General features: G+C 40.3%; 1 pseudogene; it reads left to right on the forward strand.

Moving 5' to 3' along the window:
- Window positions 1-505: 505 nt before the first annotated feature.
- Window positions 506-10,784, forward strand: LOC108541974 (stress-induced-phosphoprotein 1 pseudogene; annotated as a pseudogene).
- The last annotated feature ends 950 nt before the right edge of the window (window positions 10,785-11,734 follow it).

The following is an 11,734-nucleotide window of genomic DNA, read 5'->3' on the forward strand; positions in this document are numbered from 1 at the left end:
ATCAATTCCTGTGGGCCCATGGTTGAGGTTTCATATATGGAGAATGAAACAAAATAATAAAAAGTAGAAGAACTGCTTCAATAAAGTTTTTGTAGATCCTTAAGAGTAACACTACTCAGGCCTGATGCGGAGGCTCATGCCTGTAATCCCAGAACTTTGGGAGGCTGAGGAGGGTGGATCACTTGAGGCCAGGAGTATGAGACTAGCCTGGCCAACATGGTGAAACCCCATCTCTACTAAAACTACTGAAAAATAAGCCAGGGTGATGGCGGGCACCTGTAATCCCAGTTATTCGGGATGCTGAGGCAGAAGAATCACTTGAACCTGGGAGACGGAGGTTGCACTGAGCTGAAATCTCACCACTGCACTCCAGCCTGGGCGACAGACTGAGATCCCATGTGAAAAAAAAAAAGGTAGCACTACTTAGCACCCCACTTAGTAAGGTGCTACACCAGTGGAAGTAAAGAGAAATTTTCTCCATTGCAATTAACTACTGAGCCACAGGATGGATGACAAAATATTGGCGCTTCGATGGGTTCATAAGTGCAGGAGCCTGCGGCAGACATCAGGACAACCTTACGTGTCAGAGATGCGCAAGTAAAATACTTAACAGTGTTTCTGACACAAAGCTAACACTGTTTCTAACACTGTTTTTGAGCATAAAATATGTGCTCAAAAATGGTTGCTTACTAATATGTTTATTACTAAGAGCAGCACCCTTAGGAGTTATGAGCTGGATTATGTCTTCTCCCAAATTTATATGTCAAACTCCTAACTCTTTGTATCTCAGAATGTGACTGTATTTGAAGATAGACTCTTTAAAGAGGAAATCAAGTAAAATTGGGTTCACTAGGGTGGGCCCCAATCCAATATAGCTGATGTCACTGCAAGAAGAGGAAATTTGGATATAGACATGTCCAAAGGGAAGATGATGACACAGGGAGAAGACAGACTTCTACAAAACAAGGAAAGAGTTCTGAAACAGATTCTTTCTACACAGGCTTCAGAAGGAACCAACACTGCCAACACCTTCATCTCAGATTTCTAGTTTCCAGAGCAGTGAGAAAATAAATTTCTATTTATTTTTTAAAAACAACCAGTCGCCGGGCGCGGTGGCTCAAGCCTGTAATCCCAGCACTTTGGGAGGCCGAGACGGGCGGATCACGAGGTCAGGAGATCGAGACCATCCTGGCTAACACGGTGAAACCCCGTCTCTACTGAAAATACAAAAAAACTAGCCGGGCGAAGTGGCGGGCGCCTGTAGTCCCAGCTACTCGGGAGGCTGAGGCAGGAGAATGGCGTGAACCCGGGAGGCGGAGCTTGCAGTGAGCTGAGATCCGGCCACTGCACTCCAGCCCCGGGGACAGAGTGAGACTCTGCCTCAAAAAAAAAAAAAAAAAAAAAAAAAAAAAAAAACAACCAGTCTGTTGTACTTTGTTATGCAGCCTATCAAACTAACACAGTTATCATTAGCTGCAACAGAGTATATTATGCTATCAATCTAGAGGAAAAGACAAAAAATGGTCATAGCTGATATGACTAGTTCCTAAGCATTCATTCACTCATATGTGTTAATTCAATAAATATTGGTTGGTCATTACTATGTACCAGACATTGTGCTAAGTGCTAGAAATTCAAAGCCCAATAAAGCATAGTCTTTGTTCATGAGGAACTCATGGTCTTGTGTACGGGTGTGAGATTGGGAGTGAGAAAAAAGGAAGAGAGGAGGAAATAGAGGAGCAAAATGATAGAAAGATCATAGGACAGCTAATGAGTAACCCAACAGTTATAATTCCATAATCAGTACTGTGAAAAGCAGGAAACAGGCATAGGGTTTTGTGAATGTGTAGAGATGGGCTATCTAAATAGAATGTGGGTTAAGAAAGGCTTTCCGAAGAAACTATGTCTTGAGCTAGGCATTGATACGTGAATAGGAGTTAGCTAGACAAAAATAGAAATAAAAGGCATTTCTATTTAAGATACACCATCTCTTTCCTTTCTTTCTGAACTTCTTGAATTAAATAGAGAGGTCCTGTAGTATTGATACAAGAAGGGTCAGAAAAATTTAGTTTTTTTGCTCTTCTGTTGATATGACTTCTTTCCTCAGGTTGAATGACCTAAAAAATGTAGAGTTTTTATACATATGCAGCAAAGTTCAGTTTTGTATTCAAATTAAAAATTGAAAGCTACACACACACACACACACATTTGTGAACACTAAGAAGCCCCAGTTCATGAAGTGTTATCCTTGCTTTATAATTAGCATATCAAACTTTGAGAATAAGAGACTAAAAATATATTTCTACTCATATTCCAGTAATGTAAATTATTATGGTGCTTTTGCAAATCTCTAATATATCATTTATTCTCTTGTTTTCACCAACTGATTTGTATCTAGCTTGAATGACTGTTCAAGATATTCTTTCATAAGTTTAGTGATGAAGTCTGAAGTTACACAGAACAGTACATGCATTAACATTTCCTAATATTTAATTTTGTGTACAAGTAGCACTCCTATGTGCTATGGAATGAACTAATACCTCTGTATATCAGTTCCCTGTCTATAAGAAAGTTGATAATCTTTTCTCCCATTAAAAATGGTGAAATATACTTCAGCACAAATAGCTGTTCTAGTGTTATATTATTTTTGAACAGTAAGTAATATAGGCCTATGAACTGAAAAGAATGATAATAGCATATTTGAATAGTTCAGAGGCTAAAGAAAGCAAATTTTAAAAGGAAAGCATGACAATAAAGGATTAAGATGACATGTAAAATATACTAACATTATCTTCCAAATAAGTCATTTATGCTTAAAAAGACCATGGTGATGATGATGACGATAATTACATTCAGTGAAAATATCAAATACAGTCACATTATAATATACCCATTTTCTTTTACAAGTAAAATAAGTAGAAAAAAATCATATTTCTTTCTCTTCCTAAAGGAAATCTATCTATTTAAAAATAGGTCTTCTTGCCAGGCTTTTTTATTTTTTATTTATTTATTTTTTTGAGACAGGGTCTCACTCTGTCACCCAGGTTGGAGTGTGGTGGCCTGATCATGGCTCACTACAGTCTTAAACTGCTGAGCTCAATTGATCCTCCCACCTCAGCTTCCCAGGCGCCTGGGGCTACAGGTGTATACCACGGTGCCTGGCTAGTTTTGTATGTTTTGTAGAGACGGCGTTTTGCCATGTTGCCTAGACTGGTCTTGAACTCCTGGACTCTAACAATCCACCCACCTCGGCCTCCCAAAGTGCTGGGATTACAGGTGTGAGCCACCATGCCCAGCAAACCTCCTTCTTATAACCTGCTTCACAATGAAGAATTCAACAGAAATTCTTTCAGTGTCAGAATTCACTGGATGCTTTGACTTCTGTTGAAGACTGGGAATACAGGCTGCATGACATGCTGTCCTTGCAACTACTGGAATTAGACTTATGGTTCATTTGAATACATATTCTAGTTATAACCTTGCAAGATTTTTTCCTAATGCTATTAAGATTCTAACCTGTTATAATAACTTGGCCTTTTTTGGGGGGGTGGCAGACGCTATTCATTATGACAGGATAGAGAATGAAAACTGCTGAACTCGAAAGGCTTTCAGACAAAACTTTGGCAGCTTGGGACCTTCTAGACTCTGCCAAAAACCTAACAACAAAATAAAAGCTGCTCCCAAATCTGATTATGAAGACCAGATTTAGCATCTCAAACAAAAATACATATTAAAAAAAGAACTAAAGTAAAATGCTAAATCATGTAAGGTTAGAAAGAAAAAAGGCTACTTATGAAAATATCTCCCTTACCAACTCAAGTGATGAGAGGATAGACTTTGTGATGTCCAAAGAAATACAAACAAAATTCAAATCAAAGAATATAAAATGAATTTTGAGGAAAAAATCCTGTGTTCTCTCAAAGAGTTAACTTTTAAAGTGCACTTCTCCAAACCATGAAATAAAAATCTTGTTTTCATAGCTAAATTGGAAATATTGGGAGAGAGTCCAAAATGGTGAGCTTTGTCTCACTGTTTGTTATAAAAAGCAAACATACAAATGCCTGGCGTGAAAGAAAACTTGTTTCTGTCAAATACATTCTGTTCAGGAAGAGTGCATCCGTGTGAAAATATGACCCCATAATGGTGCCAAGTTTAGCAAAATCTAAGGTGATCTGTTGAGGAAGTGCTAAAAGCAGCTTTAACTTACACACCCACTGTTTAAAAGCTTTCAAAAACAATCTGAAGGAGAACACTGATAACATGCTTTTTTGGTAATTCACCTCTCCTTTTTACTTCCTTTGTCTCAATTTAGAAACTAGATAAATATATTGTTCCTGAAAGAACTGGAAACATGATGTTTAATATGGAACCTATGTTTATCATCATTCTGGTTTGCATGTCCTGGGTACTAAAGTTTTATATTTATTTATATCCCTTATGAGTTTAAAATAAGTATCTTCTTCAACAATCCACATTTGCAAGAGCTCAGTTCATATGATGTCTTTATGGCTTTTTAAAAAATTGTTTCTCTTTAAAAAGTCAAAGTTAAAATATTGCATATGGGAGACACTAATGCTTTAGCTTTAAGAAACATTGTGATAAAATGTATGGTAAAATTCCTAAAGGAGTTTTGCTTATTTTAAAACTTTGGGAATTGTCAATACTTTTTGTTAATTTTAATTTTAATTTTCAAGATTACATGAAGGTTGTATTTTTAAACAAATTTCTCCTAATTTTTTCATTTCTTAAAAAACAGCCAACACGACTTCTGCTGACATGCACAAGCAAGGATGGAACTCTCTGCTGTTACCCCATCAGAGTGTTGTTGCCAGTGGACCAGGAACACCACTGAGGCCCTTCCAGCACAGCAGGTTCCTAATCTTGAGGGACCAGAGAACAAAGCCAGGGGCCCAGCTGTAACCTGCCCAGGGTTATAGCATGCAGGCCAGGACTGCTGATCTGCACCTTGGGCCCCTGAAATCTTCAAAACAATAAAGTCAGTTGACTGAGTCCACTTTATACCACAATCAAACTCTCAAGGGCAGCAAAGAAGATAAAACCAAAAAACACCATCCAAAGGAGAGCACCTTCAAAGAATAAAGGAACATCACCCACATGGGTGACAATGATCCAGCACAAGACTTCTGGCAACTCAAAAATCCAGAGTGTCTTCTTACCTCCAAATGACCACACTGGTCCCCAACAGTAGTTCTTCACCAGGCTGAAATGGCTGAAATAAAAGACATAGAACTTAGAATCTGCATAGGAAAAAAGATCATCGAGAGTTAGGAGAAAGTCGAAACCCAATACAAGGATTCTGAGGAATCCAGTAAAATGATACGGGAGCTGAAAGATGAAATAGCAATTTTACGAATGAGCCAAACTGATCTGATAGAGCTGAAAAACTCACTACAAGAACTTCATAATGCAATCACAAGTTTATTCAATTATTTATTGTTATTATTATTATTTAAGACACAGTTTCACTCTCGTCACCCAAGCTGGAGTGCAATAGCGCAATCTCAGTTCACTGCAACCTCCGCCTCCTGGGTTCAAGTGATTCTCCTGCCTCAGCCTCCCAAGTAGCTGGGATTACAGGTGCCCAGCACCATGCCCAGCTAATTTTTGTATTCCTGGTAGACACAGGGTTTCACCATGTTGGCCAGGCTAGTCTCAAAATCCTGACTTCAGGTGATCCTCCCACCTCAGCCTCCCAAAGTTCTGGGGTTACAGGCATGAGCCACCATACCTGGCCTATTTAATTTTTAAAAATTATTATTTCTATCATTTTTGGAGAATAGGTGGGGTTTGGTTACATAGATAATTCTTTAGTGGTGATTTCTGAGACTTTGGTGTACCCATCACCCAAGCAGTATACCCAATGTGTAGCCTTTTATCCCTCACGCCCCTTGATATGTCTTGGGTCTGTGTCCCCACCCAAATCTCATTTCAAATTGTAATCCCCAGATGTTGAGCAAGGAACCTGTAATCCCCAAGTGTCGAGGAAGGGGATTGATTGGATCATAAGGGCAGTTTCCCCAATGCTGTTCTCATGATAGCAATTAAGTTCTCATGAGATCTGATGGTTTATAAGGCAGTTTTCCCGGCTCTCTCTCACTCTCTTTCTCTCTTTCTCTCTCTCTCTCTCTCTCTCTCTCTCTCTCTCTCTCTCTCTCTCTCTGTGTGTGGTTCCAATTTGCATGTTCCTGATCATTAGTAATGTTAAGCATTTTTTCATATCTTTGTTGGCCATTTGTATATCCTCTTTTGAGAATTATCTATTCATGTCCTCAGCCCACTTTGATGCGATTATTATTTTTTCTTGCTCATTTGACTTCCTTGTAGATTCTGGATATTAGTCCTTTGTCAGATGCATACTTTGTGAATAATTATTTCCACTCTGTGGGTTGTCTGTTTACTCTGTTGAGTATTTCTTTTGCTGTGAAGAGCTTTTTAATTTAATAAGATCTTATCTACTTATTTGTGTTTTGGTTGCATTTGCTTTTGGGTTCTCGGTCATGAACTCTCTGCCTAAATGAATGTCTAGAAGAGTTTTTTTGATGTTATATTCTAGAATTTAGATGGTTTCAGGTCCCAGATTTGAGTCTTTAATACATCTTGAGTTGGTTTTTGTATAAGGTGAGAGATGACCCTGCAGTTTCATTGTCCTACATGTGGCTTGCCAATTATCACAGCATCATTTGTTGAATAGAGTAGTCCTTTTCCCATTTTATGCTTTGGTTTGCTTAGTCAAAGATCAGTTGGCTGTAAGTATTTGGCTTTATTTCTGGATTATCTGTTCTGTTCCGTTGGTCTATGTGCCTATTTTTATACCAATACCATGTTGTTTTGGTGCCTATAGCCTTCTAGTACAGTTTGAAGTCAGGTAGTGTGATGCCTCCAGATTTATTCTTTGTGCTTAGCCTTGCTTTGGCTATGCAGGCTCTTTTCTTGGTTCCATATGTATTTTAGGATTTTTTTCCAGTTCTGTGAAGAATGATGATGGTATTTTGATGGAAATTGCATTAAATTTGTAGATTGCTTTTGGCAGTATGGTTATTTTCACAATGTTGATTCTACCCTTTCATGAGCATGGGATGTGTTTGCATTTGTTTGTGTCATCTATGATTTCTTTCAGCAATATTTTGCAATTTTATTTGCAGAAATCTTTTCCTCCTTGCTTAGGTGTATTCCTAAGTATTTCATATATTTTTTGCAGCTATTGTAAAAGGCAGTTAGTTCTTGATTTGATTCTCGGCTTGGTTGCTATTGGTGTATAGCAGTGCTACTAATTTGTGTACATTGATTTTGTATCCTGAAACTTTACTGAATTCATTTATCATGCCTAGAAGCTTTTAGATAAGTCTTTAGGGTTTTCAAGTATATGATCATATCATCAGCAAACAGCGACGGTTTATCTTTTTACCAATTTGGATGCCCTTTATTTCTTTCTTTGGTCTGATTGCTCTCGCTAGGACTCCCAGTACTATGCTAAATGTAAGTGGTGGAAGTGGGCATCCTTGTCTTGTTCCAGTTCTCACAGCGAAAGCTTTCAACTTTTCCCCATTCAGTATAATGTTGGCTGTGGGTTTATCATAGTTTGGCTGTGGGTTTATCATAGTTTGGCTGTGGGTTTATCATAGTTTGGCTGTGGGTTTATCATAGTTGGCTTGTATTACTTTAAGGTATGTCCCTTCAATGCCGATGTTGCTGAGGGTTTTAATCATAAAGCAATGCTGGATTTTGTCAGATGCATTTTCTGCATATATTGAGATGATTATATGATATTTGTTTTAATTATGTTTATGTGGTTTATCACATTTATTGACTTTTGTATTTTAAACCATTCTTGCATGCCTAGTATAAAACCCACTTGATTATGGTGGAATATATTTTGGATATGCTGTTGCAATCAGTTAGCTAGTATTTTATTGAGGATTTCTGCATCGATGTTCATCGGAGATATTGGTCTATAGTTTTCTTTCTTTGTTATGTCTTTCCTGGTTTGAGTATTAGAGTGATACTGGCTTCATAGAATGATTTGGAGAGAACTCCCTAAATCTGTATCTTTTGAAATGGTTTCAGTACTATTGGTACCAATCTTTATTTGAATGTCTGATAGACTGCAGCTGGGAATGCATCTGGTCCTGAATTTTTTTTTTTGGCAATTTTTTTAAATTACAATTTCATTCTCACTGCTTGTTATTGGTCTGTTCAGAGTTTCTATTTCTTCCCAGTTTACCTATTTCCAGGAATTTTTTATTATTAAATTATTATTATCATTATTATTATTATTAAGACAGAGTCTTGCTCTGTCACCCAGACTGGAGTGCAGTAGCATGATCTTGGCTCACTGCAGCCTCCAACTCCCAGGTTCAAGCCATTCTCCCGCCTCAGCCTCCCGAGTAGCTGGGACTACAGGCACAAACCACCATGCCCGGCTAATGTTTGTATTTTTAGTAAAGACAGCATTTCACCATTTTGGCTAGGATGGTCTTTATCTCCTGACCTCGTGATCTGCGTGGGTTTTTCTTTTCTGTTGCATCGTCAGGCTGCAAAATTTTCAAACTTACATGTTCTTCTCCTCTTGAATGCTTTTTATATGTTCTTCTCCTCTTGAATGCTTTACCACTTAGACATTTCTTTCACCAATACCCTAAATCATCTCTTTCAAGTTAAAATTTCCACAGATTTCTAGGGCAGGGGCAAAATGCCACCAGTGTCTTTGCTAAAGCATAGCAACAGTGACCTTTACTCCAGTTTCCCGTAAGTTCCTCATCTCCATCTGAGACCAACTCAGCCTGGACTTAATTGTCCATACCACTATCAGCATTTTGGTCAAAGCCATTCAACAAATCTCTGGGAAGTTCCAAATTTTCCCACATCTTCCTGTCTTCAGAGCCCTCCAAGTCTCTAGGAAGTTCCAAACTTTTCCACATTTTCCTGTCTTCTTCTGAGCCCTCCAAACTGTTCCAACCTCTGCCTGTTACCTGCTTGCAAAGCTGCTTCCACATTCTCGGGTATCCTTATAGCAGCACCTCACTACTTCAGAACCAATTTACTGTATTAGTTCCTTCTCACACTGCTATGAAGAAATACCAGAGACTGGGTTGGGAACGCGCAGTGGACAGATTCGGTTCAACGGGATTCCGGACCGCACTGTGCTATAAAGCAAGTCAATGAGCTGAAAGAGAAGGGCAACAAGGCCCTGAGCACGGCAACATAGATGATGCCTTACAGTGCTACTCGGAAGCCATTAAGCTGGATCCCCACAACCACGTGCTCTACAGCAACTGTTCTTCCCCTTATGCCAAGAAAGGACACTACCAGAAGGCTTACAAGGATGGCTGTAAGACCATCGACCTAAAAGCCTGACTGGGGCAAGGGCTATTCACAAAAAGCAGCAGCTCTAGAGTTCTTAAACCGATTTGAAGAAGCCAAGTGAACCTACAAGGAGCACTTAAAACAGAGGCAAATAACCCTCAACTGAAAGAGGGTTTACAGAATATGGAGGCCAAGTTGGCAGAGAGAAAATTCATGAATACTTTCAACATGCCCAATCTGTATCAGAAGTTGGAGAGTGATCCCAGGACAAGAACACTGCTCAGTGATACTACCTATCAGGAGCTGATAGAGCAGCTACGAAACAAGCCTTCTGATCTGGGCAGCAAACTACAAGATCCCCGGATCATGACCACTCTCAGTGTCCTCCTTGAGGTTGATCTGGGCAGTATGGATAAGGAGGAACAGGTTGCAACACCTCCACCACCACCCCCTCCCAAAAAGGAGACCAAGCCAGAGCTAAAGGAAGAAGATCTTCCATAGAAGAAGAAGCAGACACTGAAAGAAAAAGAGCTGAGGAACAATGCCTACTAGAAGAAATACTGACTCAGCCTTGAAGCATTAGGACAAAGCCAAGGAGCTGGACCCCAGCAACATGACTTACATTACCAATTAAGCAGCAGTATACTTTGAAAAGGGTGACTACAGTAAGTGCGGGAAGCCTTGTGGGAAGTCCATTTAAATGGGAGAGAAAACAGAGAAAACTATCTACGGATTGCCAAAGCGTATACTCGAATTGGCAATTCCTACTTCAAAGAAGAAAGGTACAAGGATGCCATCCATTTCCATAACAAGTCTCTTGCAGAGCACCAAACTCCAGATGTGCTCAAGAAACACCAGCAGGCAGAGAAAATCCTGAAGGAGCAAGAACAGCTGGCCTGCATAAACCCGGACCAGGCTTTGGAGGAGAAGAACAAAAGCAGAAAGGGGACTACCCCCAGGATGTGACGCGTTATACAGAAGCCATCAAAAGGAACCCGAAAGATGCCAGATTATACAGCAATCGAGCTGCCTGGAGTTCCGCCAAACTCCTGGAGTTCCAGCTGGCACTCAAGGACTGTGAGGAATGTATCCAGCTGGAGCCAACCTTCATCAAGGGTTATACAAGGAAAGCCGCTGCCCTGGAAGCGATGAAGGACTACACCAAAGCGATGGATGTGTACCGGAAGGCGCTAGACCTGGGCTCCAGCTGTAAGGAGGCGGCAGACGGCTATCAGCATTGTATGATGGTGCAGTACAACCGGCACCACAGCCCCGAAGATGTGAAGCGAGGAGCCTTGGCCGACCCCAAGGTGCAGCAGATCATGAGTGACATAGCCATGCGCCTTATCCTGGAACAGATGCAGAAGGACCCCCAGGCACTCAGCCAACACTTAAAGAATCTTGTAATCCCACAGTAGATCCAGAAGCTGATGGATGTGGATCTGATTGCAATTCGGTGATGACTTGTTCATCCTCGCTTCCCTTCGCCCTCTTGTGGAAAGAGGAGCGGGGACCGCAGCAAGCAGCACGGAGGGGAAGGGAGAGCAGGAGAGAAGGCCTCATCTCTCTGTATTTATACATAAGCCCAGGGAAGACACAGAGACTTGTACCTGGGCTGTTCGTGCCGCTGCTGCCTCTGAGCCCTCCCAGCACATGCGTGGTGTCTTCACCATTGCCCTCGAGTTTCGTGTCTCCTTCCCCTGCCCTCAGTGGCTGTCTCGGCTGCTCTCCCATAGTTGATTATTTTTTATTTGGGGCAGTGGGCATGTATAGGGAGGAGAGGAGATTCTTCCCAGCCTCGGGTCCTAGCTGTCTCATGTTGTTTATTCCGAGTGCCCTTCTCCAATAAAACAAGCCAGTTGGGCTAGGTTATTAAAAAAAAGGAAAAGAAAAGAAAAGAAAAAAGAAAAGAAAAGAAAAGAAAAGAAAAGAAAAGAAAAGAAAAGAAAAGAAAAGAAAGAAAAGGAAAAGGAAAAGAAAAGAAAAGCAAAGAGACCAGAGACTAGGTAACTTATAAAGAAAAGAGCTTCAATTGGCTCACAATTCTGCATTGCTGGGAAGGCCTCAGGAAACTAACAACCATGGCAGAAGGCAAAGCAGAAGCAGGAACATTCTTTACAAGGCAGCAGGACAGAGTGAGTGCAAGCAGGGGAAATACTAGATGCTTATAAAGCCATCAGATCTCATAAGATTCACTCATTATTCAAAAGAACAGCATGGAAGAAACTGCTCTCTAAACCCAATTACCTCTACTTGGTCCTGCCCTTTTGGGGATTATGGGAATTATAATTCAAGATGAGATTTTGACTGGGGACACAGTCAAATCATATCAGGGTACCCTGCTTACTACCTGGTGATGTAATAATGTGTACTCCTAAGACCCTGTAACACTGAATTTACCTATATAACA

The sequence above is a fragment of the Rhinopithecus bieti genome, unplaced genomic scaffold, assembly GCF_001698545.2.
Source record: "Rhinopithecus bieti isolate Rb0 unplaced genomic scaffold, ASM169854v2 scaffold_22010, whole genome shotgun sequence".
Lineage (NCBI taxonomy): Eukaryota > Metazoa > Chordata > Mammalia > Primates > Cercopithecidae > Rhinopithecus > Rhinopithecus bieti.